The sequence below is a fragment of the Nycticebus coucang genome, chromosome 6, assembly GCF_027406575.1.
Source record: "Nycticebus coucang isolate mNycCou1 chromosome 6, mNycCou1.pri, whole genome shotgun sequence".
NCBI lineage: Eukaryota > Metazoa > Chordata > Mammalia > Primates > Lorisidae > Nycticebus > Nycticebus coucang.
The window spans coordinates 100,409,947-100,436,910 of NC_069785.1; the positions used below are offsets into that span (position 1 = coordinate 100,409,947).

The 26,964-nt window shown below is 43.0% G+C and overlaps 1 long non-coding RNA gene across 3 annotated transcripts; it reads right to left on the reverse strand.

The window, feature by feature from the left end:
* Nucleotides 1–223: 223 nt before the first annotated feature.
* LOC128588140 (uncharacterized) lies at nucleotides 224–26,960 on the reverse strand. 3 transcript variants are annotated; one of them, XR_008380720.1, is made up of 4 exons: nucleotides 26,906–26,948; nucleotides 16,261–16,385; nucleotides 6,106–6,223; nucleotides 224–4,094 (listed from the first exon to the last, which is right to left on the reverse strand). It is a non-coding gene; the product is annotated as an uncharacterized LOC128588140 (long non-coding RNA). The 3 variants fall into 3 exon arrangements; XR_008380719.1 differs by having other exon boundaries at nucleotides 26,746–26,948; XR_008380721.1 differs by lacking the exon at nucleotides 16,261–16,385 and having other exon boundaries at nucleotides 26,906–26,960.
* Between the last annotated feature and the right edge of the window lie 4 nt (nucleotides 26,961–26,964).

Below are 26,964 nucleotides of genomic sequence, written 5' to 3' on the forward strand. Positions count from 1 at the left end.
GGGCGACAGCTAGAGGCTCTGTTAAAAAAAAAAATTGGAGTTTGTCCAAATGCAGTGAGAACCCACTGATGGGTTGAGGAATGCCGGGATCTGGTTTACATTTTCAAAAGATCACTGGCTATGTAACTGTTATGTACCCATAATAATTAAAAAATTTAAAAAGAAGGGAAAAAGATAAGAAGAAGACAACAATAAAAACGTGGAGGCCGTCTAAGGGGCTCTAGACACAAGATAAGGGTAAAGTGAAGGGAAGTGGGCTGTGAGTGAGGGAATAGATTCTGGGAGGCAGACGCAGCAGGACATGGAGATGGCTTGGACGTGCATGGGGATGTGATGTGAAGTTTGTGAAAACTCAAATCAGGGGTCCTCAAACTTTTTAAACAGGGGGTCAGTTTACTGTCCCTCAGACCGTTGGAGGGCCAGACTATAGTTTAAAAAAAAACCATGAACAAATTCCTATGCACACTGCACATCTTATTTTGAAGTAAAAAAACAAAACGGGAACAAATACAATCACACTGCCTCATGTGGCCCGCGGGTTGTAGTTTGAGGACCCCTGCAAATCATAGCTGTGATGTAATCACTTAAAGGTTAATAGTGCATATGGACAAGTTTGATCTGTTAGGAAATGTAGAGGAATGGACACCATGCTTGCAAAGGACAGTTACTGATTCTTATCACATTAAAAGGAAACGCTGAAAACAGGACAGTCTCCTGGCAAGCCTAGAGATGTTTTGTGACTTAGGGAAAATCCCCCAAGTCACTCAATGTTGGAATGAGATAATATCAGTCCCTAGTAAGCATGTGTTAAACACTAATGCTTCGTAGTTCTTCATGAGGGTTATGGGGAAGGAACACGCTAGGAAAGAGCACGTGAGGAGAGCACGCAGCAATCCTTATGCATGCAGCCCTCGTACCTAATTACCTTAACTCTCCACACCTGTCGTGTATAACCTTCGGAGGGGGCTCGCAACAGCTAATTGCAGGGCTACCCCGCAATTAAAGTTAGCCTGCCTCCCGCAAGCTTGTACTTCTAATCTGTGTCACGCCTGGTTCCTTCCTGCAGGCCGTTAGGGTTGCGACAAGGAAATGCAGGGTAAAATCACAAGTGTTGGAGTCAGACAGACCTGCCTTAAGCCCCTGACTCTACCACTGACTGCTGCTGTGACCTTAGGCAAGTTTTTAGCCTGTCTTACCCTCAGTTCTCCCATCCGTAAAGTGGAGACTGTTAAAAAGAGATGATACCTGTGATATAATGCTTAGCTCCTTCCCTGGTATAATACATTCTCAATATATTATAGATGTTTTTATTGCTGGCTGTTAATGGTGGAACTAGGGCAAAATTTTTATTCTTTTATTGTGATTGAATACAGTAGTAATGGTACTAATGTAACCAACATTTTACAATTTAGCAGAGTCAATCTGAAGGTTCTGAAACTCTGCACCGCCATGGAAACAATTCATGCACTTCTTGCCAGACCAGGCCTTATCCAGAGCTCTCCAAGCCACAGGATCCCTCTGCATGGCACCCGAGGGGCTGTCTCTTTAAGTTGACCCAAGGTCAATATGGGACTTCAGCTCCAGTCCCTTCTATTTCCAATCTAGTCAAGGACCTTCTCTCAGAAAGGTGAGCTATAAACAATTTCTAGTAGTCCCTGCTGTTCTCTGCCTTCCCCATCCTGGGCTTTCCTAAGTCTGTCTGTCCCAGATACCTCCAGTGATTTTGATACCACTCATCCATGTTTAAAATTTTTTTTTTTTTTAGAGATGGAGTCTTGCTATGTTGCTGGTCTCAAGTGATCCTCCTACCTCACCCTCCCAAAGTGTTGAGATTACAGGTGTGAGCTACCATGCCCAGCCCATTTATTTAATCTTAAGTGAGCACCTATCTGAGTCAGTCTGTGTCCTCAAACAATGAGCAAAATATAATGTAACCAAGGTGTGAATGAAGTACTAGATGCTGACTCTGCCTGTACAAAGTTTCAAAAAGGGAACATGTGATCTGGGTCCTACAGGACTTGCAGAGGGAAGGCCATTTCCAGCAAATAGACCAGCACAGGCTAAGGCACAGGAGCATCAAAGGGCATGACTCAGGGAATAACAAGAGTGTCCATGTGGTTGGCTCCAAGTGTGTGGCAGGAAGTGGCTGGGGACAAAAGGGAAATGGGGCCACACTGTGGAAGACCTTGGGGGTCACGTTAAGGAGTTCGGATCTGATTCTGAGAGCCACAGGGAGCTCGTGCAGGTTTTGAAGTAGGAGGGTGTAAGGAGAATGTTCTTAAATGACAGAAACTGGAAGCAGGAGAAGCTTGCTAGGAAGATCTGAGTGAGACATTCCCCCAGGAAGGTGGGAGCCTCTGCAGTACAGGGACTTGGGAAGCACAGCTGCTGAGTGAGGACAACCAAACCCAGTAGTCTTGAGGAGAGACCTTGAACCTGCTGGCTATCCCTGAGGAGAATTCAACTGTAAGAGGCAAAACCAGAAATGACCACATAAGAAGCCCAGCCAACCGCCAGGGCCCCATCCGCATCCAGGTCGCACTGCTGCTTAGCACCCTCGCTGTTCCTCTTGGTTGTATCAACAGGTGAGTCTCCTCCACTAGACTGAGGTCTTCAAGCGCAGGGTCCTCCCTGGATTATTCTTGTTCTGTGTGGGCTCCATGCTCAGCTAAGCTCTCTTCTGGACTTTACTCTCACAGTAAGTCTAGGAAATTCCTAAGTAGGTCAAACCAAAGTCTCAGAATAGAGTGTTGCTTTGTCTGACTGACCTACCTTGGGGCACAAGCCCATTCCTGAGCTCATGGCAGTGACTGGGGGAAAGGGATGCCTTGATTGACTCAGTCTGGTCATGTGCAGCCCTGGGATGAGGCATGGAGCACCTTCCCACAGAGGGTACAGGCAGGGTGTACGACTGGGGCAGACATCCGGAGGAAAATCAAGTAAATAAAATACTGGGTGGTGGCCAAAACAACAGATGCCCACTGTAAGCATGTAGTGACATTTGTTTCTCAATCCCAGGCCCAGAGTAGATGTATCAATTGTTGGATGAGAGACAGCTAAGAACATGGTAGAGGCATCCCAAATTAAGTTATTCCTGGAGAACTTCAAAGGGCCAGTCGGGAGAGCTGGAGAGTGGGTAAAACCCTGAAGATCTAGGCCCAGAGAGTGGAACTATATGCTCTAAACTGTAGTTCTCAACCATGGTTGAACACTGAGATCACCCAAGGGAGCCTTGACAAAATACCAAAGCCAAGCCCTGCCTCCAAAGAGAATGACATAACCTAACTAGTCTGGGTGGTGCCCAGCAGCAGTGACTCTTTAAACTCCCCTGATTCCAACATGCAGCCAAGGTTGACAACCACTGCCCTAAGGCTCAAAGCACCCAAGGAAAAGTAGATCCAGAGAGATCAGAGCCCAGGAGTTCAGAACTAGTGGGAACAAAAAAGAACAGATCCTAGTTCACTGGCTGGGCTTTCATGAGTGTTAGGGCTCTAGAGAAGAACTGAGAAATCCAAGGAATCCGTGCAGCCAAGGAGGTGCAATGCCTTCGTGAGCACCATGGAAGAGGGATTGACTCTGAAGCCTGCTAGCTTTCTCTGAGCGATTATTTGCCTCCGATTTTTTTAGAGACTGGGTCTTGCTATGTTGCCCAGGCAGGTCCATCTCTGGGCTCAATCTATCCTTTTGCCTTGGCAAAAATTCTGTGGATTATTTGCCTCTGACTGGCAGCCCCAGAACAAAGAGGTGCCTGGAATAGCAAGGATATGTTGGGTCTAGGCAGATGGGGACAGACTTCAGAGCTGTGCCTGAGGTGGACTCAACAACACTAAGAGTAAGTTAAGAAGAGGGTGGAGTCCCATGGAGTGCTGAGGCTTCCCACTGGGATGTTGGGCAGAGGGCAAAACTTCTCAAGGACGTGTGGAGTCCAGGAGGGTGAGATGAGCCCATGTCAGACATGCTGAGATGCAAAGAGGAGACGTCCAGAGACGTGGGAGCCATCAGCAAGTCAGTAGTTGAACCCAGGAAGAGGATGTTGAACAAACAGGTGGGGTTGAGGAAGATATTGAAGAAATCACCAGGGGAGGACAGGGAGCCTGTGAAGATGAAAGAATAGCCATTAATTTCCGGGGGGGCCAACCTGTTTTAGGTGTGGATCAACCCCCATCGAGCTTGATATAGCTGAATCAAATATCAGCTTAAAAAGTGACAGTAAACTTTGCCAGTAAACTAAGAGCAAACAAAACCAAACAGGGAGGCAGCACCTGTGGCTCAGTGGGTAAGGCGCCAGCCCCATATACTGAGGGTAGTGGGTTCAAACCCGGCCCTGGACAAACTACAACAACAACAAAAAATTAGCCAGGTGTTGTGGCGGGCACCTGTAGTCCCAGCTACTCTGGAGGCTGAGGCAAGAGAATTGCCTAAGCGCAGGAGTTGGAGGTTGCTGTGAGCTGTGTGACACCATGGCGCTCTACTGAGGGCGATAAAGTGAAACTCTATCTCTACAAAAACAAAAAAAAGGGAATGCACAGTGGCTCACACCTGTAATCCCAGCACTTTGGGTGATCAAGGCAAAAGGATGGATTGAGGCCAGGAGTTCAAAACCAGCCTAGGCAACATAGCAAGAGCCAGTCTCTAAAAAAATTAACCAGCTGTGGTGGGGCACACTTGTAGTGCCAGCTACTCAGGAGGCTGAGGCAGGAGGATCAGTTGTTAAGCCCAAGAGCTGGAAGTCACAGTGAGCTATGATCACCATGCTGCACTCTTGCCTGGGTGACACAGTGAGACCTTGTCTCAAACAAACAGCAATTAAAACAAAATAGAAACAAGTTTTTAATTCATTCAACATAGCAAATATTTACTGAACGCCTACTACGCGCCAGACTAGCTGCAGATGGCTTGGCTGGCATGGTTAGCCCATTAGGCACCCGGCCTCACTCCTACTCTCTTCCCCAGCCCCATCTGGGAGGCCTCAATTGTCCTGGTTCCTAGAATCTTTGCTTCCAGCAAAGCTCAGCTGATCCACTAGTTCTAAGTGATATCTCCCTACAAATCTGAGTCCACCTGGTAATACCTTTCCTGGAAACTACCAGTTTCACCTCAGCTTCCAAGTGGACTTTTGGCTTTGTCCACTCTAACTCCATGTGCAGAGCTCTCGTAAGACCTAATGACTGCTCCACGGCCCATAGCGGCTCCTTTTCAGCCCCATGGAGGGCAGAGATCCATGGTCTGGCTGTGAGCCTAGAACTAACTCACCAGTGAGAGGCCCTCTCACTGTCTCTCCAACTGCTTGCTCCTTAGAGTTCTCTGGGAGTTTCCTATTACTTTAGAGTCACAACACTAAAATAGTGTTCAGAAAATCACTCTGAATCAAGAAAATACCTCTCTACTCCCACAAAACAAGAGGCTGGTTTGCCCCTCACAGTCTGCTTTCAGCATTATCTTTGCGGTTTCTTATCCCCTCCCGCATCCAGCTTGCTCAGTGCTCTGAGGGTTGCCTCCTAATAGACTCTTCCTTTTAGAAATTTGCTTTCTAGTACATACCATGTATTGTTCTCTTGGCACAGGGCTTTTCTTCTATTTGCATAATTCTGCAATCTACTGATTTTCAAAACCATTACAAAAACCGTCTGTTCGACCTACTTTATTCAAGTATCCCTTTAAATTCATGTGCTTAATTATACTGGTTTATCATTCTGTAAATGCCTTTCTCAGTTGGTTCTTGGGTATAATGTCTCCAGAACAGGTTTTTTTTTTTTTTTAATTGTAAAATGTACATAATACTTAAGATTTTAATCATTTTTAAATATCTTTAAGTATATACACATTATTGTGCAACATTCACCACTAAACTTTTCCATTATCCTAAACCAAAAAAAGTTTTTAAACATACCCAGAAAACACAGGCATGCTAAGTTTACCTTTTTGTTTTGGAGACTGTGTAGAGTTAGGAATAAAAAGTAAGACTTACAATACAATCCCAGCACTTTGGGAGGCTGAGGTGGACTGCTTGAGGCAGGGACCTTGAGACCAGCCTGGGCAACATAGTGAGACTCCATCTCTTAAAAAAAAAAAATTTAAAAAGAAGCCAGGCATTGTGGCACATACCTGTAGTCCCAGCTGCTTGGAAGGCTGAGACAGGAGGACTGCTTGAGCCCAGGAGTTTGAGCTTGCAGGGAGCTATGATGATGCCACTGCACTCTAGCCTGAGCAACAGATCAAGACCCTGTCTCAAAGAAAAAAAAAAAAAAAAAGATGAGGCAAAAGTACTAGGAGGAGTGGACTGAGTTCATTAGTACTGAGGAAGAGTCCTTGAACAACTAGAGTAAGCCGTGTTTCCCCAAACTTGTCTCATCAAATGAATCGCTCAGGGGATTTATTAAACATTCTGATTCAGTGCTTCTGGGTTGAGATATGGCAATCTGCATGTTTAATAGGTGCCTGGAGTGATGCCTATGAAAGATACATTTGGGAAAGAACTGAGTGTTCCATTGGCAAGGAGTGGCTAACCCAGCTATCTGGGACGATGAAGGTGAAGGCTCCTAACCAGGCTGAGCACTTGGTCCAGGCGCTCCTTTTATCAACCCTCCTAGACCCACTGGGCCCCAAGACTCCTGTGAGCTGCTGCTTCTGTGCATTTGGCCCTTCCTCCTCCAGCATCCTCCATGCAGGGCCTGTTTACTGCCTCTTAGTGCCACCTCCATTGCCAACGGCCTTGGATGATCCCACATTCTGGCAGCTCTGTCCCCTAGCTGCCTCCCCACAGCTGAGGGATGACAATCAGATGTAGTCTTAATTTAGAACAAATGAACCAGGTATCCTTGGCCAGGTATTAATGAGGAAATGACTATAGATAGCTGGTGACATGGTATTCTACCTTTAGATCAAGCTGGGTCATTTCATGGAAATAAATTGGGAAGCTTATATCTACCAAATCTGAGGTCAGTGTTTACAGAGGAAGACATTGGATACCAACTATAGTTGTCAGAGCTGAAATTTCACCTTGGGGCCCTTCTGATCGAAGCTAGCCAAATGGAGCCGGGGATGGGGTTCATTCCCATTTGATTTGGATTGCTCCATTGGGCCCCCACGCCTACATGTGGCACAACTGTGACATGACCACCCCTCTCCCAACCATCCCAGAGTACAAGGGGTCAAAATGGTTTTGGCAAGAGGCAGATGAATGCCATTTTGCTAAAGAGTCATAAGCTTCTTCCTTTAATGAAGCCAGTAAGGCTTGTTTAGAAATTTGTTTCAGAAAACACAATTTTTGAAACAATCCTTGTTTATCTTTACAAAGTTTACAAAAAGCAGTGTTTCTATGGATGTCAACAAGTGTTATGGAGAAGAGAAAGGTTCTGTGCTCCATAGCTTTGGGAAATTCTGTGCTGAACAAAGTGAAATAAGTTTCTTTACTGCATGTTTTGTTTTTAGAACCTTTAATGTGTTCAGTGCAGACGTAGGAAATTCCAACAAAGGAATATAGTGTAATATATTTTCTAAATTAGATAAATTTATTACTAGTGAAAACTTAGTAGTTTTCTGGAGAACACATTTTCAGAAATGCTGAAATAAGGGATGCTGTTACCTAGAACCAATGTGAACTATGAGGAACAGCTCTGCCTGATCTCAGGTGACTGTCTCCCCTCTGAGGCGGTGATCTCTTTTTTTTTTTTTTTTTGTAGAGACAGAGTCTCATCTTATGGCCCTCAGTACAGTGCCATGGCATCGCACAGCTCACAGCAACCTCCAACTCCTGGGCTTAAGCGATTCTCTTGCCTCAGCCTCCCGAGTAGCTGGGACTACAGGCGCCAGCCACAACGCCCAGCTATTTTTTGGTTGCAGTTCAGCAGGGGCCGGGTTTGAACCCGCCACCCTCGGTATATGGGGCCGGCGCCTTACCGACTGAGCCACAGGCGCCACCCTGAGGTGGTGATCTCTATAAACACTAAAACTACTGGGGGGAGGGGGGGGTTTAGTGACAGAGTGAGCAAGCTGTCTGGCTTTTTTATGCAGGATCCCCTACTTATTAACCTGAGACATATTTTCTAATGTCCCTGTGCCTCCAGTTCCCTTTGTAAAATGGGCAATATTGGTACCTGCTCTTGAAGGCTGTGGTGAGGATTAGATAAAGGCACAAAAGAAGCTATTATTATTAAGCAAGAGAGGCACTGTTTCCTGAAGAGCAGTGGGCCCTCCAGCCCATTTCTGGGTTTGATTTTCCAGCAGATACACTAGTGGTCATGTTAGAGGGTGCAGCAAACTTGGCATTGGGAGTTGGTAAAACTGAAAGGGAAATGGAAGGAGTAAGAATAAACTTAAGAGGGCCATTGTGCTGGAGCTTGGAACGCCTGGGAGGCAACACGGAGCTATAGGCTGAGACAACTGGCCAGTTTGATGGGGGAAAATTCTTTAAAATGTGGAGACAGAGGAAAACAAAAGAATCAAGTCAACCTTGTAACAGGATGCCTAGAAACACATACATACTATCTGGGTCAGTAAGAGCATTATAAACACAAAACAGAAGAAAAAATGGAGAGGCAAAAAAGAGTGAAACGTCACCATTTCTTTAAGCATTAGCTCTAACCAGTGAAGTCCACTCCTATCCCATTGTCCCCAACTCATTTGGGAGGGCTGTGATACCTATGATACTGGTTTGGACAACATGAAAAACTGAATTTTACTAAGGAGGCTCTCGAGAAAAAGAACAACTTTATTAAAGGTGGGGGAAATGTTAAGATACTAATGCTAATGGGAAGAATGGAGAGGTTCCTCTTGATGAGTCCTGGGATAAACTGGGAGCTCTTAGGTTAGGATTTCAGCAGGCTCACTGGCATTTCATGACTGAGCTCTACTGCCACCCAACAACATGGGCCACAGCCAGGCGAAGATGTTCCTCAAAAACTCTTCAGAAAACGTTTGAACACCAATGGAACTTTAAGAGCATCTTGTCCAACTTCAGTCGTCTTCAGATAAGAAACTAACTTCCTCAAGATGTCATGATGGCTGAAAATGAATTTGCTAGGTCAGTTCTGGGAAAACTAGTTCAGTCTCTTTAAAATCACAAGGCAATAAGTCAACTCTAAAAGGATGTTTGTGAGGTGATCTGTGAAATGTGAACACTGTTCAATGATATTAAGGAATAACAATTTTTTTATATGTGATAATTTATTTTAAGTAAATTTCATAAAAGAGTCCTTAGTTTTTAGAGATTCATGTTAAAATATCTACAGTTATTACAAAATAATCCAGTAGGTGTGGAGAAGTGGGTCAGCTATAAATGGAGTCAGATATTACATTGGCCATGAGTTCCTAATTGTGGAAGCTAAATGGTAGATTAAATGGTAGTTTATTATGCGATTCAATTTTGTATATGTTTGGCATTTTCCATTAAAAAACTTCACAAGGGCAGTGAAGTGGCTCATGCCTATAATCCTAATACTTTGGGAGGCTAAGGTGGAAGGATCACTTGAGCCCAGGAGTTTGAGGTTGCAGTGAGCTGTGATTCCCCTACTGCACTCCAGAGTGAGACCTTGTCTCTTTTTACATTAATTGATTAATTTTTTTGGAGACAGAGTCTTACTCTGTCACCCAGGCTACAGTGCCGTGGCATTATCACAGCTTACAGCAACCTCAAAGTCCTGGGCTCAAATGATCTTCCTGTTTCAGCCTCCCAAGTAGCTGAGACTACAGGAGCCCAACACAATGCCCAGCTAATTTTTTCTATGTTTTACAGAGACGGGATTTCACTCTTGCTGGGCTCGGACTCATAAGCTCAAGCAACCATTTTGCTTCGGCCTCCCAGAGTGCTAGGGAGCCACCAAGCCTGGCCAACCCCATCTCTTAAAAAAAAAAAAAAAAATCCACAAAGCAGAAGAGATCTCATTGCAATTTGTAAACGTAACAGGCATTTCATTCATTTATTCATGAGTTCAAAAAGACATACTATATATATTTATATAGCATAATTTGTGATAAAATTCACCATTTTAGCCATTCTGAAGTGGCATTCAGTACATTCAGTGGCATCTAGTACATTCACAGGCTTGTGTAGCCATCACCACTCTCCAGTTCCAGAATATTTTTATCATCCCAAAAGGAAGCTTCTTACCTAATTAAGTAGTCACACCCCAATCCCTCTTCCGCTTAGCCCTTGGCTACCACTAAATTTGCTTTACGTCTCTATGGTTTTGCCTATTCTGGATATTTCAGATAATTTCACCATATGTTTTTTAAATTAAACTTTTTTTTTAGCAGTAAAACGTTTACGGGGTTTAAAGTTCCAAAACTATAAGAGGATAAAAGTCTCCTTGTCACCTTTCTCCCCAGCCACACAGTTCCCTTTCCTGGGGACTTAAACATCCCTCCAAAGATTAAAAATTCCTTTCTCCTTCCTTACCTAAATGGTAGTATTCTATAGTATATACACAGTTCTAAAGTTGGCCTTTTTTCATTCAGCTTATCTTGGGGATCACTGTGTAACAGAACAAAAAGAGCTTCCTTTTTACAACTGTACAATATTCCATTATTTCAGCCCACACTTTACACACTGTGTGAAGTACTCTGAAGATGCAGAAATTAATAAAATATGGTCCCTGCATCTTACAAGGGTACATGTGAAACTTACTAAATGTAGAATATAAATGCCTTAACATAATAACTAAGAAAATGCCATGAAGGCTATGTTAACCAGTGTGATGAAAATATTTCAAATTGTATATAAAACCAGCACATTGTACCCCATGACTGCATTAATGTACACAGCTATGATTTAATAAAAAATAATAATAATAAAATAAAATATGGTCCCTTTCCCAGGCAGCTCAGGGCCTAAACAGAACTTTCTTTTGCAAAGGCAGCAGGGAAACAATCTAGACACTTCTCAGCTACTTTCACAGCCAGGCTGTATGGAAGGAAGATCTAAAGAGAAGGGGTCTGAGAAATCTTGGGGGATTGGCTGAGTGCTGCTGGCAGAGATGACAGCAAATTGATCATACTGCTTCTTTCCTCTCTTACTTTTTTATCTGATTAGAAAAGAAAGTACAGGCTCAGCACCTGTAGCACAGTGGTTACGGTGCCAGCCACATACACCATGGGTGGCGGGTTTGAGCCTTGCCCGGGTCAGCTAAACAAGGACAACTGCAACCAAAAATAGCCGGGCATTGTGGTGGGTGCCTGTAGTTACAGCTACTTGGGAGGCTGAGGCAAGAGAATCGCTTAAGCCCAAGAGTTGGAGGTTGCTGTGAGCTGTGACGCCACAGCCCTCTATCAAGGATGACACGGTGAGACTGTCTCAAGAAAAAAAAAAAAAGTACATAAAGAAACAGAAGAATTATCCATAGTTGTTTGTAAGCATTTTAAATACTACTGATACACTGCAACTTATCAAAGTGTCTCCCTGCAGGTAACAGCCTGTGGAATGGCACAAGTGAGGCCATCTGGAAGCACAACTGCCGTGATGACCAATGTTTGACCCCCACAGCCAAGGTATTCTACAGTAAGATCTTTAAACAATGCCTGTAGCATAGATAAACCCTCATATCTATGGGGAGGCTTATCTAACCTCCACAGTGGCCATGAGTCTTGAAAAAAAGTCTGAGGCATGACCAACTTTAGTCATAAATAATTTCTGGAGGACAGGTGAGATCTACCATCTTATGGCGCTGAGACATCTCTTACAAGTCCCTATTAAATGGTGCTGAGACAGCTCTTATAAGTCCCTATTAAATGTCCTTTTCTGAGAAACAATCTGTTAGCCTCCCTCTTCGGCCTCTGAGCTCCCTTAGCCTTTGTGGGTGAGTTTACATATACTGATCAATGCGAAACACCTCCCATTTATGTTTGCGTCTTGGAAATCCAGGAATCAGAGCTACCGTAAGATGCTTATTTTAAGGAGCCAAAGACATTCAAATTCATACAATGAATGAGACAGGTAAGACATGGATCTAGACATGTATGTTTGAAAATTATCTCTATGAAACTGAAACCATAGTAATGAATAAGCAGAGATAGAGAAGAACAGTAGCTGACAGTTAAGACTTCAGGGATTTCATGGATGGTGCCTATAGCTCAGTGGTTATGGCGCCAGCCACATAACACTGGAGCTGGCGTTTTTGAGCCCAGCCTGGGCCTGCTAAACAACGACAATTACAGTAAAAAAAAAAAAAAAAAACCAGCCAGGCATTGTGGCGAGTGCCTGTAGTACCAGTTACTTGGGAGGCTGAGGCAATAGAGTCTCTTGAGCCCAACAGTTTGAGGTTGCTGTGAGCTGTGATGCCACAGCACTCTACCAAGGGGAGACAAGTGAATCTCTGTCTCAGAAAAAATAAATAAATAAATAAAAATTTTAAAAAATACAGATTTTAGGGATTTCAGTAATTACAGGAGAGTAAAAATTAAAACTACAAATAGAGGAACATTCACTTAAATGTTATAGAACCTTTGTATCTTACAGAAGATGCTTGCCACATGCACACAATTAATGTTAAACTGATCTGAACATGGCAGGATGAAGAGACCTAGGGTGTCAGATGGGGTGGGAGAGGGTCATCATACAGAATGCACTGCTGTGAAGCACCGTGAGGGTTATACAGTGCAACTGATGGGCAAGGGCTGCAGCACCAGGTGCTGGGTGAAGCCCCAGCCATAGACACAGCCACACTTGAAGAGCATGTGGAGGGAGAGGTCATGGGCAGAGTCCTGGGCACACTGACCCAGAGAGTGACATCACGGCAGCCAAGAATTCTGAGTAAGGGCTCCTCAGACCACAGACTCTTCCTGCCTATGGCAGGAGAACTGAGTTGCCAAGAGAGTTTGGGTACTGTTAGAGAAGTATCTAGATCAGCAGATGATTTGAGAAGGCCCAAGGAAAGGGGAGGCCTATTTTGTGGGGCCTGAGAAGCAGTTTTTTATCACAAGTGATCTTATCACCAGGGCTCTGACAAATAGATAGCACACTTCCTTCTCAAACAATATAATTTTCCCTGGAAATGGACCTAATTATGTGTCTTACATTACCATCAAAGCTAAATTGGACTCCACTGACTCATGATTGTTTTTTTTTATCTTCAGTTCTAATCCTTGCTTTCCATTCAACTTGGTAAATGACAGCACTGTTCTTTTACTGAAGAATCTATTTTAGGCCAGGCAGTGGACAGTTATAGGTGTGTGTGCTATTATTACTTGTGGCATAGTAGAATCCTTTATAGTGTTCATTTCAAATGTAAAGGAAAAGAGAACTCACATGATGAAGTCAAGTGTGATCTTGCTAGGTAAATCTGTTGAGATGAAATTCCTTTATAATGAAGTTAGCCATGTTAAAAAAAAAAAAATGGCCTCTTCACCAATCTTGCCATGCAGTGTCTGTGTAGATCCTGAGGCTCAGAAGCAGCCTTTGACTAACCTAGTATGTGGGTAAAAATCTCTCCAGCTCCTGTTGACTAAAAATGGCCCCAAATAAACAAGCCCTATCTCTGTCAAAATTCACTTCCCTTTGCCAATATTTATTGATCACCGAGTTCCAGAGCCTGTGCTGGGGATGCAGATGTAAACAGCCAGAGTGCACAGCCCCTAGCAGCACTTGGATGCCTGGGTATGAGGAAAGGGGCTCCCTGGGTCACTGAGGGGAAGGAAATAGTCCATTCAAAGGGAAGGTGTATTCCTCCTTTGTAAATTAATAAACTATCATCTGGTTTACTGAGAACATCATGAGCTTGGTTAAAATAAGCCAATTCTTTTTTTTTTTTGAGATAGAGTCTCAAGTTATTGCCTTGGGTAGAGTGCTGTGGCATCACAGCAACCTCCAACTTCGGCTCAAGCAATCTTCTTGCCTCAGTTTTTCTTTTTAGTAAAGACAGGCTCTCAGTTTTTGCTCGGGCTGGTCTCGAACTCATGACCTCAAGCTGTTCATCCGCCTAAGCCTCCTAGAGTGCTAGGATTACAGGCATGAGCCACCACGACCGGCCCTGACAACAAGCAACTCTGGATTTCTGGATGTTTTCAGCTGAGGCTTGGGCACTGGATCATGCTACAGGTTCAGGTAATTAAACTCAGATGGGGTGGGATGGGGGTGGAGAAAGCTCATGTGCTTCTGCGCGTTGTCCTGACCTTTCAAGAGCACTGGGCTATGGTTGTTGTTTGTAACACCAGGGATTCCTGTCCTTTCTCAAGAACTCTGAACCAGGTGTGTGTGTGAGAGGCACGCACACACACACAAGTGCAGAGAAGAGATGGACAGAAGCTACTTGGAAGGCAGAGCAAGTTACCTATCATTCCTAAGCCTCATTTGTAAAAGAAGGATTTTAACCTAGGTGGGTTGTTGTGAGGATAAAATGTGAAAATATGTGTACAGATACAAAGCTCTGCCCAGGGCCTGGCATGTTCACATTTTAAATGGCCGCTTGCACAGTTCAGTGACAAGATATTTGGACCAGAATCTCTTCCTAGTCAAAGCAGCCAAGTCAGATTGTTTTAATGTGGTTTGGAAAAGAGTGAGGAGCTAACATTTATTTGTGCTTACAATCTAGGCTGTAGAAAATAATCATAATCTCATTTTAGAAATCAGGAAGCTGAGCCGCAAGGAAGTGTCCTGGCCAAAGTCACACAATGCCCTTTCCTCCCAAATGTTAAAGCTCTCTACCTACCTACCAAAGAAGGAGACTCTGACCTGCCAGGGGGGAAACAGAATCAACATTCAACAACGTCTAACTCAGCGGTTATCAGCCTGTGGGTCGTGACCCACAGGAACTGTATTAAAGGGCCTCAGCATTAGGAAGGTTGAGAACCACTGGTCTAAGTGGAAAATGCTCTCATCTGAGGAGGGGAGTGAGGAGCACAGCTCACAAGGGTCCCAAATATGAGTGGGGTGTGATCACACAGGGGCTCCTTGAGGGGACTTGGGAGAGGACTGGCAAAGAACTCTGTAAGTTGCTTGCGGGCAGCGCCTGTGGCTCAGAAGAGTAGGGCACCAGCCCCATATGCCAGAGGTGGCAGGTTCACACCCAGCCCTGGCCAAAACTGCCGGGGGTGGGGGGGAAGGTGTAAGTTGCTTGCAGGGAAATGGAGCAGCCTTGGAGTCTTTCTCTTCTCTGTAGAGTATTCAATAGAAGAATGTCCAGTTTCCATCCCCCACATCCAGAATCCACATTCCTCACAAGCTCTCATCTTTGGCAATCTATATATTGTATGCATGTGTGCTTTGTGTATGTGCCTGTTGCAGAATCACCTTCTTCAGTAAATTTCTCTAGGTTAATTTCACTTTCTTCTAATTTTTCCTTCACCCTGAGTCTTTTCTATACACATACACAGTTGGAATGACCTTTTCCTGCACCCTCTCAAGTTAAAATGAACTATTTTACATAATGTATACATTGCATCATAGCTATCTTCTGGTTCACTCTTCAGTTAGATTTTAGGATTTGTGTCCCACATTTTTTTTTTTAATTCTGCCCACTCATCTAACACTAATCCTAGAAATATTTTGGGGCTAGGCGTGGTGGCTCACACCTGTAATCCCAGCACTTTCAAAGGTCAAGGTGGGAGAATCACTTGACGCCAGGAGTTCAATACCAGGCTGGACAACAGCAAGACCCCATCTCTACGAAAAATACAAAAATTAACTGGTGTGGTGGCACAGGCCTGGAGTCCCTGCTACTTGGGAGGCTGAGGCAGGAAGATTGCTTGAGCCCAGCAGTTTGAGGTTGCACTGATGTCACTGCATTCCAGCTGAGGCAACAGACCAAAGCCTAGTCTGAAAAAATATATATATATACTGCACAGCAAAAGCAAACAATCCTAAGATTCTGGGGTTTTTTTCTTAGAGCTCTACATGAAGAGAAATAAAATACTGAATAAATTACTTTGTGTGTAGTCAACAAAAATGAACGAGTTAAAGCGAAATGCTAAAGGAAACAAAAGTAATTTTGCTGCAGAGAAATAATGTACTTGGAGCACATTTTTCACCAGTGGGGGCTTAGTCATAGGGAAGTTATGAAACACCTTTTTGAGAAGTTCTCAAGGCACATGTGTTATTGGAGGGAACATGTGGAACTCAGCACAGGTGCAAAGAGGGCTCCTGGGACTACTTACACATAATTTTGCTAATGTTCTCAACCCTTTTGGAGGATTCACCTTCATTCTGATTCACTTTCTTAAATGTTTACCTTTAAATTTGCCAACTGTTAAATTGGTGCTTTAACTTTTCTGACCATCTGCTCAGAGAAAACTTCTAGATTATGTCACAATTTTCAGAACCCACAATCATACAGTTTTAGACTTGGCAGAGTCCTTAGAAATCAGCAACTCTGAGTCCGTGTTCATATGTTCACAAATGTCACTTCACTGCCTGATGCTGGAGATACAGAGACATCACATGTGGTCCCTTTGGACTCCTGCAGGGAAGATGGACATCAAAACAGATTAAATAATGTGAATGCTTATTGATAAATGGATATACAGGGAACAAACATTATGCACAGGAGATGGACTGAGTCTTTATGTATGGTTGAACATTTACTGAGGAGGAAGGAAGTGGGAAAAGATTAGTCAACTATTAAACAAGTGAGAAAGGCAGATCAATAAATATGAATGGAGCACCCACTCTATCAGCTGCCAAACTCTATACTAATTGCTAAATATATGAAAGATACAGGCGTACCCGCAAGGAGATTATGATTTCAGTGGATGTAAACAAACTACAATTCATTATGATAAATGTATGACTAGATATGCGAAAGATATAAAGGAAGAAATAATCAGTTCTACTTGGAGGTAGGGACAAGTGGTGGGTGCACTACAGAAGACCAGCTGAAGATGATGTAACAGGCTGAGCGTTACCAGGTAGACAACAGTGGGGAGGGCACTGCAAATACAAGGGACAGCTTATGTACAAAACAGCATGACGTCTTCCAAGAACTTTAAACAGTTTGACATGGGTATAGATCTGGATCATTTAGGGAGAATGGCAGGAGATGAGACTGAACAGATAGGACAGAGCTAAATATTAATGGGCTGTGCATTCCATCTAAGAAGCCTGGACCATCCTAAAAGGAATTCCACTTAGGAATCACTGAAAGGTGGATGGATCAACAACTAAATGTAATCTAGTCTGTATTTTAGAAAGAACCTACTCTGAGCTGATACATAGGAATTGGTTATGTTATTATCAGTTCTGTTTATTTCATCCTTCTCCACCCTGCTCACCTACTCCATGAGTGGGGTAGAGAAAGTTCTCAGAGAAGCAAGGTTGGACACAGGCTATCACCATGGTTTATGCGAGAAGTGATAAGGTCCAGAACTCAGAGAATGACATGAAGGGAAGAAGGGGAATAGATAAACAGAAGAGAAGATGGGAAGCTGAAGTCCACAGGACTTGGGGAGGGACTGGGTGTATGGGGTAAGAGAGGTCGAGGAGTCAGTAAATAGGAGGCAGGATTTTTTGAACATGAAAATAGAAGCAGATTAGATTCAGGAAGACAGATGCACTCATGTTTAGACACATGCTGCAGATGCCTGTTAGGTATCCAGATGGAAATTTCTAGCATGCAGGAATATGTGTGAGTCTAGAGCGCAGATGTGACAATGGCTACAGATATCCAATGTTGAGTCATCAGCACAGAAATGGAAGGTGAAGCCACAAGAGACAGCTGCACAGGCAACACAACGAGAGGACAGACAGGGTCATGGGGACATCACCTTTTTTTTTTTTTTTTTGTATGGCCCTCGGTAGAGTGCCGTGGCCTCACACAGCTCACAGCAACCTCCAACTCCTGGGCTTAAGCGATTCTCTTGCCTCAGCCTCCCGAGTAGCTGGGACTACAGGCGCCCGCCACAACGCCCGGCTATTTTTTGGTTGCAGTTTGGCCGGGGCTGGGTTTGAACCCGCCACCCTCGGTATATGGGGCTGGCGCCTTACCGACTGAGCCACAGGCGCCGCCCGGGGACATCACCTTTTAAGGGGTAAGCAGAAGAATGAGAAGTCAGCCAAGGAGACAGACATAGAGAAGTATATTGCATATATTTATGCTTATGTATACACACTTACATAAATATACGTTTAATTTTCTGTATATTATGATGTTTTGATGTCTAAAAAACCTTTCTGATGAGGCAGAGACTACTTGTCCCTGGGCTAGCCAACTCTTAGAGATAACAAAGGGCCCAGCCAGGTGCATGCCTTTGATATACAAGCTGACAGATCAAGAAACACACAGATCAACCGGCCCCTATTGTCGCCTGGTACACGCTAGGAGACAAGATTTCTGTCTCAATCATCCCAAGGCCAGGTACTAGGCAACTAGGGGCATCCCTGTAGTTTCAAGCCCTCTGAAATTATTCAAGCTAGCCAATCCTAAATTGTTCATCCTGCCCTGCCTGCCTTTCCCTAGAGGAAATCCCAATAAAGTAGTAGTTCTCAACCTGTGGATCAGGCCGTGGCATTAGGAAGGTTGAGAACCACTGCAATAAAGGCTCTGGCCTAATGCCCTGACACCTGTCTTCTGCCTCCTGACCACCCGTTTCCCATGTGGTTCTGTGTGGTGGGCTATACCTTCTGTTTCCAGGATCTGTGAGTGTAATAAACTTGGTATTTCTGAGCCTCTCCTGTGTCTCCTCTTGTGGCTGCATCTGATGGTCTATCACATAAAATACAGAACAATATGGAAACAGCACATCAGAGCAGAGGAGAATTATCAGAAACTCAGAAACAAAGTGAGAAGAAGGTTTAAAGGAAGGAGGAGATAAAACTTCACATGCGGCGCCTGTAGTCCCAGCTACTTGGGAGGCTGAGGCAAGAGAATTGCCTGAGCCCAGGAATTGGAGGTTGCTGTGAGCTGTGTGACGCCACGGTGCTCTACCGAGGGCAATAAAGTGAGACTCTGTCTCTACAAAAAAAAAACAAAAACTTCACATGCTGCACAGATACAAAGTACACTGAAAACTTTACACAGGGTCTTAGATGTGGTCTTAGGTCACCTTTCCCTGGTGAACTTTGCCAGAGTGGTTTCCATGGAGTGCTTGAGGGCAGAAACCTGACTGGAATGAACAGAGAAGGTAGACAGTATAAACTGCAGGTGTGTAAAGAACCCACCTTGGAAAGCAAGATCCAAGACTGTAAGGAAAGGACACAGGATTGAGGGCAGGGTATCAGTTTTGTTTGAAGGCTGAATAAACTTGAGCAAGCATGGGGGTGGCAGCAGCCAGTAAAGAAGGAGAGCTGCAGACAGAGGAGAAGGAGTAACTGCAGGAGCAGCATGCAAAAGCAGAGGGTGCACATGACCAAAGAGGGTGCGTAGCAGCAAGAGACTGGAAGACCAAAACCAAAAAGAGGCAAAAAGAGGTAAACCATAGGTATGGGGTTGGAAAGTCAAGAGAATTAATGGTGAAGCCTCAGTTTTTTTGTCTCGAACTCCTGATCAAGACCCTTGGACTGGCTCAGCACTCGTAGCACAGTGGTTATGGTGCCAGCCACATACACCGAGGCTGGCGAGTTCAAACCCAGCCAGGGCCTGCTAAACAATGACAACTGCAACAAAAAAATAGCCAGGCGATGTGGTGGGTGCTTGTAGTCCCAGCTACTTGGGAGGCTGAGGCAAGAGAATCGCTTAAGCCCAAAGGTTTGAGGTTGCTGTGAGCTGTGATGCCATGGCACTCTACCTAGGGCGACATAGTGAGACGATCTCAAAAACAAAACAAAACAAAACAAAAAACCTTGGACTGAGACCCAAAGAACTGCCCTCTTAAAATGAGGAAGATAGCAAAAGTTCATCCTCAGATAAGGATGCTGAGTTACTCATGCCCCTTTTGAGTGCTTAGAAAAAAATGCTTCTGAAGACTTGAACTATGGTTATCATTTCGCTGAAAGAGATTCTAGAAAATTACCCAGAGGAGAGGAAACATGTGGTATAGGGGAAGGAGTAGTTCAGAGTAAGCTCTGGACAACTCTCTCAGGCTCTCTGCACATTTCCAAGGTTCCTTCTAAATGTATGTAACATGCATATTTTCTGAAGAGGTAGATAGCACCAAAACACTGAAGTATGACAAGCCAATGGGGCATAAGAAAAACCAGCCACAAAAAACTAAGGAAGGGTACTAAGGATTAGAGCTGTCATTTGGCCTTGGATGGGTCCTGTCATATGGAGTAAGAATAGGCAGACATTGTGCAATTTGAGACCAAATCACTCCCACTTAGAACACAGTTTATACCACCTTTTATACATGGAAAACAAACATTAGGAAAAAGAAGAGAAAATATCTTTGTTTCGCAATCACAGATTTAAGAAATGGAAAAAAACCTTAGTCCAATCCATGAAGCTCAATTCACAGCTTTTTCACCTGAAAATTTTTTTTCTTTCTTCTGTGATTTTTTCAACAATATCAATTGGCTTCTATGATAAATAATAATACTCAGTGGCAAACAAACTCTTAACTAGTTCACTTATTCTCGCACTTTGCCTGTCAAAAGTCCCCTACAAGAGATTTTTGTGGCACGATGACACTGAGGTAAACTTGATTAGGATTTTGTGATCAGTGGTCAAAACAAGTCCATGTAATTAAAGGCTCAGTACAGATGTGATCTAAACCAATGCCTCACGTAACCTGAAATGTCTTCTTGAAGAGTAAACATTTATGCAACTTATGATAACTCTAATTATTAGCATTCATATAACATCTTTTTAATGAGCCTAAAGTATATTTTATGTATGCAGTAATTCTCACAAAAACATTACGAAGCAAGATGTAGCATGGATAATTATTCCCACTTTGCTGAAGATAAAATCAGGGCAGGAAAACATGATATTTGCCTGCATCAGAAAAAGTGAATGAGAGTACATTTTTTTACTTATTAGTTTATTGATTTAATTTTCATACAGATCTTTGGCTCTGGGGAGGACAGTCAGTGTTTTTGTGGAGGAGTAGATGATAAGGGAAAGGTGGTTTGAATAACACAATACAAAAAGATAGAAGAACAGTTTGAGTGTGTAATTCCAACTCAAGCCATCAACACAGAAGTTCAATTTTATCATTGGGCAGTCTAAAAACTACAAACTCATCTATATCTGACTTGTCCCAGAAGCAAGAAAGATTCCTTTACTCACTTATGATAGCCATGGATATTAAAAATATGTGATTTTTACATTACTGGGAGGGAGGAGTATGAGGGACTTCCTCTTAACAGCAAATGGGCTGAGATGAAAACTATACACTGAGACATTCCCTGATGATACTATCCAAAGTATCAGTCATTATCCTCAGTACCTTCCTCCGTTTAATATTTTTTCATAGACATGTCTATCTCCCCAGTAGAAGGTAAGCTCCATGAGGGCAGGGCTTTTATCCTTAATTCACTGATTTTTTCAGGGCCTAGGATTATGCTTGGCATATATAACAGGAACTCAAAAAAATCCGTTAAATCAATTTAGAATGCCTAAAGGTTATATAGTTCCAATTCTGCCATTGATGAGTTTCATGATGTTGGAGAAGTCACTTCATTTCCTGGTACATCAGTTAAAAACAAAAAAACTCAACCAGACAATCCCTTCCAATGCTTCCACGTTGTGATTTTTATGTACATAACAAACTGTAACACAAGGCAAAAAGCGTGATGTGATAAACTAGGGTGTAGAAGGTTAGTCATGTTTCCTGGCTGCTCAGCATATTCTAAATGCCTTTTTTTCTGTTTATAGAGAATTTGCTACCTTATTCGTCCTGCTTCTCCAAGGAAGAATCTAGAAGCTCATTCACCTAGCCTTCCTTTTATCCAGGGACTGCCCACATAACTTGGGTTCTGCCTATGAGACATACCTTCAAGAGATTCTTTTCAAGGTGAGCACTGTGAGGAAACAGGTGCTTTTTCACTGTTGGCAAGTGAGCTTCAGGGGAATTGCGCTCTAGGGGTCTGCAGCAACCACGGAGCCAGTCTGTCTGGACTATGTGGCAGTGGGATCTCTCCTGGTATATTCTGCAAGTGTGACCTGGGGTTCCGAAGATATTCCTAGCTACATGGCCTCTGAACCACTCATCTCCTCAAAGAACTGTTACCTCACATCCTTTAGTAAATCCCTTTCTACTTATACTAGCTATACTGGGTTCTGACGTTTGCAACTAAGAAGACACAAACATAATGTTGGAGACACACAGAGGAGAGAATGGTTGACTTTATTTGGGGGAAATCAGGAGAGGCTTCATGGATTTAGAGGAGCTTTGAGTGTGAGCAGAATCATGTGAAGATGGGAGAAGGGGCATTCTAGTTTGAAAGACTAACAAGAGCAAGGGACATTAAGACATGTACTCAGCAGGCATAAGGAATAACAACTTGTCTAATGTGACTTAAGATTTGGGAATAGGAAACGAGAAGGAGAAAAGTATTTCACCGAGGAAAAAACAAAGCTTTCTGAAGTACCACAAGCCCTACACTGCCATTTACCAGGTGTGCCCTTGGATAAATTACACAACCTCGTGATCTTTGGTTTTACCATCTTTAACATGGCTATTGTCCAAGATCACAAACATCCACTGAAAACAGAGCTCTTTTGAAGACAGGATTCCCCAGGACCTTCTGCTGGTGTGCTTTGCCTCCAGATCACTGAGTCAAACTAAAATTTAAACTTATGGATAATTTGGCACTGCTGGTGGAATATAAAATGGCACAGCTGCTCTAGAAAACACTATGGTGGTTCCTAAAAAAATTAGTAGAATTACTATATGACCCAGCAAATCCATTTCTAGGTATATGTTCACAGAAGCATTATTCACAACAGCCAAAAGGAGGAAGCAACTGAGTGTCCATCAGCGGATAGATGGCAACAAAATATGGTAAAACATACGATGGAATATTACTCAGCCTTAAAAAGGAAGAAAATTCTGATTCATGACAATGTGGATGAACTGTGACAACTTTATGCCAAGTGAAATAAGACAGTCACAAAGACGTATACTGTATGATTCCACTCACACAAAGTGCCTAGAGTAGTCAAACTCAATCAGACAGAAAGGAGAATGGTGCTTGCTAGAGGTTTGGGGGGAGAGGAGAATAGAGAGTTATTGCTTAATGGATATGGAATTTCATTTGGGGGAGATGAAAAAAGTTCTGGAGATGGATGGTGGTGATGGTTGCACAACAGTGTGAATGTACTTAATGTCATTTACTGTGCACTTAAAAATGGTTAAAATGGAATATTTCATGATATATTCATATATATTTATTTATTTTACCACAACTTAAAAAAAGTAGGTCTTCCTAGGTCAAACAAAATATCTACAACTACTAGTGTAATCCTAACACTCTGGTAGGCCGAGGCAGAGGATCACTTGAGCTCGGAAGTTTGAGACCAGCCTGAACAAAAGCATGACCCTCTCTACTGAAAAATGGATAAATTAGCCAGGCATCCTGGAAGGTACCTGTAGTGCCAGCTACTCAGGAGGCTGAGGTAGGAGGATTGCTTGAGCCCAGGAATGTGAGGTTGCTGTGAGCAAGGTTGAAGCCATGCCACTTGAGCCTGAGCAACAGAGTGAGACCGTCTCAAAAAACAAAACAAGAAAGAAAGAAAAGAAAACCCCAAACACATAAATTTCATGATATAGCATTTTCACACCTGAGCTTTCTACAAAAAACTTCATTTATTCCTCAAAAAAACTTAAAAAACAATTACAGGTGAAATTAGGTCAATTTATAAAAGGGCTAGAAGATGAATCACTGAGATGAGACACTAATAACCAATATGGAGAGTGATAATAGAAACAGCAAAATCAACTATCAAAAGGCGATCTTGGCCAAAAGTCATGCCTGTAGTCCCAGCACTTTGGGGGCAAAGGTGGAAGGATTGTTTGAGGCTAGGAGTTCGAGACAAGCCTGGGCCACACAGTGAGACCCTGTCTCAACAAAAAATTTTAAAAATAGTGGGCATAGTGGTTTGCACCTGAGTCTCAGCTACTCAGGAGGCTGAAGCAGCAGGATCACTTGAGCCAGAAGTTCACAGCTACAGTGGGTTATGATCTGTGCCACTGCACTCCAGCTTGGGCAATAGAACAAGACTTCGTCTCAAAAAAACAAACAAAAGCAGCCAATCGTGGCTGGGCACAGTGGCTCACGCCTGTAATCCTAGCACTCTGGGAGGCCAAGGCCAGTGAGTTTCAGACCAGCTGAGCAACAGCAAGACCCCACCTCTACTAAAAATAGAAAAACTAGCAGGGAGTTATGGTGGGTGCCTACAGTCCCAGCTACTTGGGAGGCTGAGGCAAGAGAATCACTTGAGCCCAAGAGTTTGAGGTTGTTGTGAACTGTGACACTACGGCACTCTACAGAAGGCAACAAAGTGAGACTCTGTCTAAAAAAAAAAAAAAAAATTCCAATGAAAAAGCTTTGGTGCTTAAAATCTAGTGTCAGTTATCTAGAAAATTCCCTTGCATGAAATGGATTATTTTCAGAGTATGAGAAAACATAGGCAAAAATAATCTCATTTGAAAGTTAACTGGAATACCTAGAGTTCTTCACAAAAACTCTCAGAAACCTGGGCACTCTTAAGTGCCATATATGCATTTAACAAAAAGAAATGACAGTTGAGTATCCCTAGTCTGAAAATCTGAAACCTGAAATGCTCCAGTGAGCATTTCCTTTGAGCATCATATCAAGCATTGTCAAACAACAATCTCTCTTTCCAAATATTCTCCCTCACTCCTGATGCTATGTGGGAAAGCATTTTTCTTAGTTTTTCATCTATTATACTGCTCCTTCTCAAGTTTTGTATTTCCTGTTCTTAGCTCCTAAATATGAGTATTTCTTAAAGTATAGGCCTTGGCCTCCTTCTCTTCTCTATAAATACTTTCACCATTGAAAAGATCATATACAGTTGCTCCCTAACTTATGATGGGGTTACATCTAAATAAGCCTATTTGTAAGTTGAAAATATTGTTAAGTTGCATTTAATGTATTTAATATACCTAACCTACCAACATCATAGGTCAACCCAGTTAAACTTAAATGTGCTCAAAACACTTAAAATTACCTTAGAGTTGGGCAAAATTATCTAACACAAAGGCTGTTTCATAATGAAGTGTTGAATATCTCATGTAATTGACTGATTAGTATACTGAAAGAAAAATAGAATGGTTATAAGGGTACGCAAAGTACGACTACTACTAAATACGTGTCAATTTGACACCACTGGAAACTCAAAAATCTTCAAGTTGTACCATCTTAAAAGTAACAGACCATTGGTACATAAATGATTTCAACTATTGTTTCTTCTTGGATGACTCACATATTTACATATTTCAGCACAGCCTCTTTTTCCTCAGCTTTAGTCCTAAGTTTCCAACAACCCCCTAGAAATTTTCTTTTGAATATTTAACTACCATATCAAAATTTACAGATGATTTGAGCTCTGAGCTCATGTTTGCCTGAACACCAGTTTACCTTACGGCTATCCCTTTTCAGTCCCGATTTTCCAAGCTCAAAGAATTGGAACCTACCTTGATTCCTACCAATCTTTTTCTCCCATCATGCACTCGGTTACTAAAGATAGTACTATTTAATTATTGAACAGACTTCAGGGGGTGTTGAGAGTTTTGATGAGGCAGCGGGTAAGAAGAGTGGATGGATGCTAGAATTACGGCACCGTACAATCAACAGAACTTGGTGGACTGTAACCCTAGGTCTTTACACCTCTCACCTTTACTACCCAACACCAAGACTTTCATATCTCCCCATTCATACCAGCATATAAACCTCTTGCTAGGTTCTCATTCCTAAAACATGACTTGGAACATTCATAGTTCCATTTGTTCCACAATATTTACTGAACACTTACTTTATACAAAGCTCAATGTTATACACTCCAAAATGCAGAAATGAATTAGATAAAACTCTGTTTAAATTTTACAAAGGGGAAGGACTTGCACATTATTTTAGTTCAAGGTTAGAAAGTTGTAATAAATGAATACATGAAGAAGTATGATGGACATTCATACAAGGAAAAAATATTTCTAGATGAAGATGTCACTTTGTAAAACTTTAACGAATGGATAAAATTTCAACTTCTAGAGATGACAGAAAGGAACAGGTATTCCAAGCAAGAAACATAGGTAGTTCATGCATGAACTACCTCACAAGGTCTGGCTTACCATGGAAGGTGAACAGCAGAAAATAGAGTTTTGAATCCAAATTAATAAACACGGCCTTTAATCTACAGGCAACAGGGAGCCATTGAATATTTTGGATCATGGCTGTACTTCAAGAAGACTAAACCTATAGCAGCTACATATAGCAAGGTGGAGTGATGCCAGCTAGAGGTAGGTTATCAGTGAGAAAAGTACTGGATTTCTACTGCTCAGGGGATGCCAATTAGAGTTCTCATGAGGTGGAGGCAGTGGGTAAGGATAGTGGATGGATGCCAGAATCAAAGCAGGGTACAGAACTTGGCAACTGTTTGGCGCCAGGAAAAGCAAGGGATCAAACTTAGACATCAAAGTTTCCATGTTGGTTGTAATAACAGAGAGGGGTGCACAGTCTGGGGAGCAATTTGGGAGGGAAGAGATCAAGTTATGTTTGGGATATTAGGTTTTTATATACTTGTGGAGTATACTGGAATAAATGGCCAAGACTCTTAGAGATATCTGGACGTTGACGGAAGATGGTGCAGACACAGGATGTTTCTGCAAGAGCACGCACAAAACGTCTTACTGCCGGGCTGGTGTAAAACGTGTAGCATCGCTAAAAGGATCCAGTCGTGCCTGCGCCTCACCACCTGTTCTCACCTCACATTCCCCAGACTCCAGAAGCAGGCGGCCGGAGTTCCACCGCTACGCGTCACGGGCTCTCAGTCAAAGGGGCGCCCTGAACGGCGACACCTATGCTAGCCGAGTCACCGTGTAGGGTAGAAGCGTACGGAAAGCATCAGCCACTTTCAGCCCCTACCTGACCACACCGGCCGGAGCTCCGCGCCTTGCGCCAGCGTTTGAAGAAACGCTGCATGG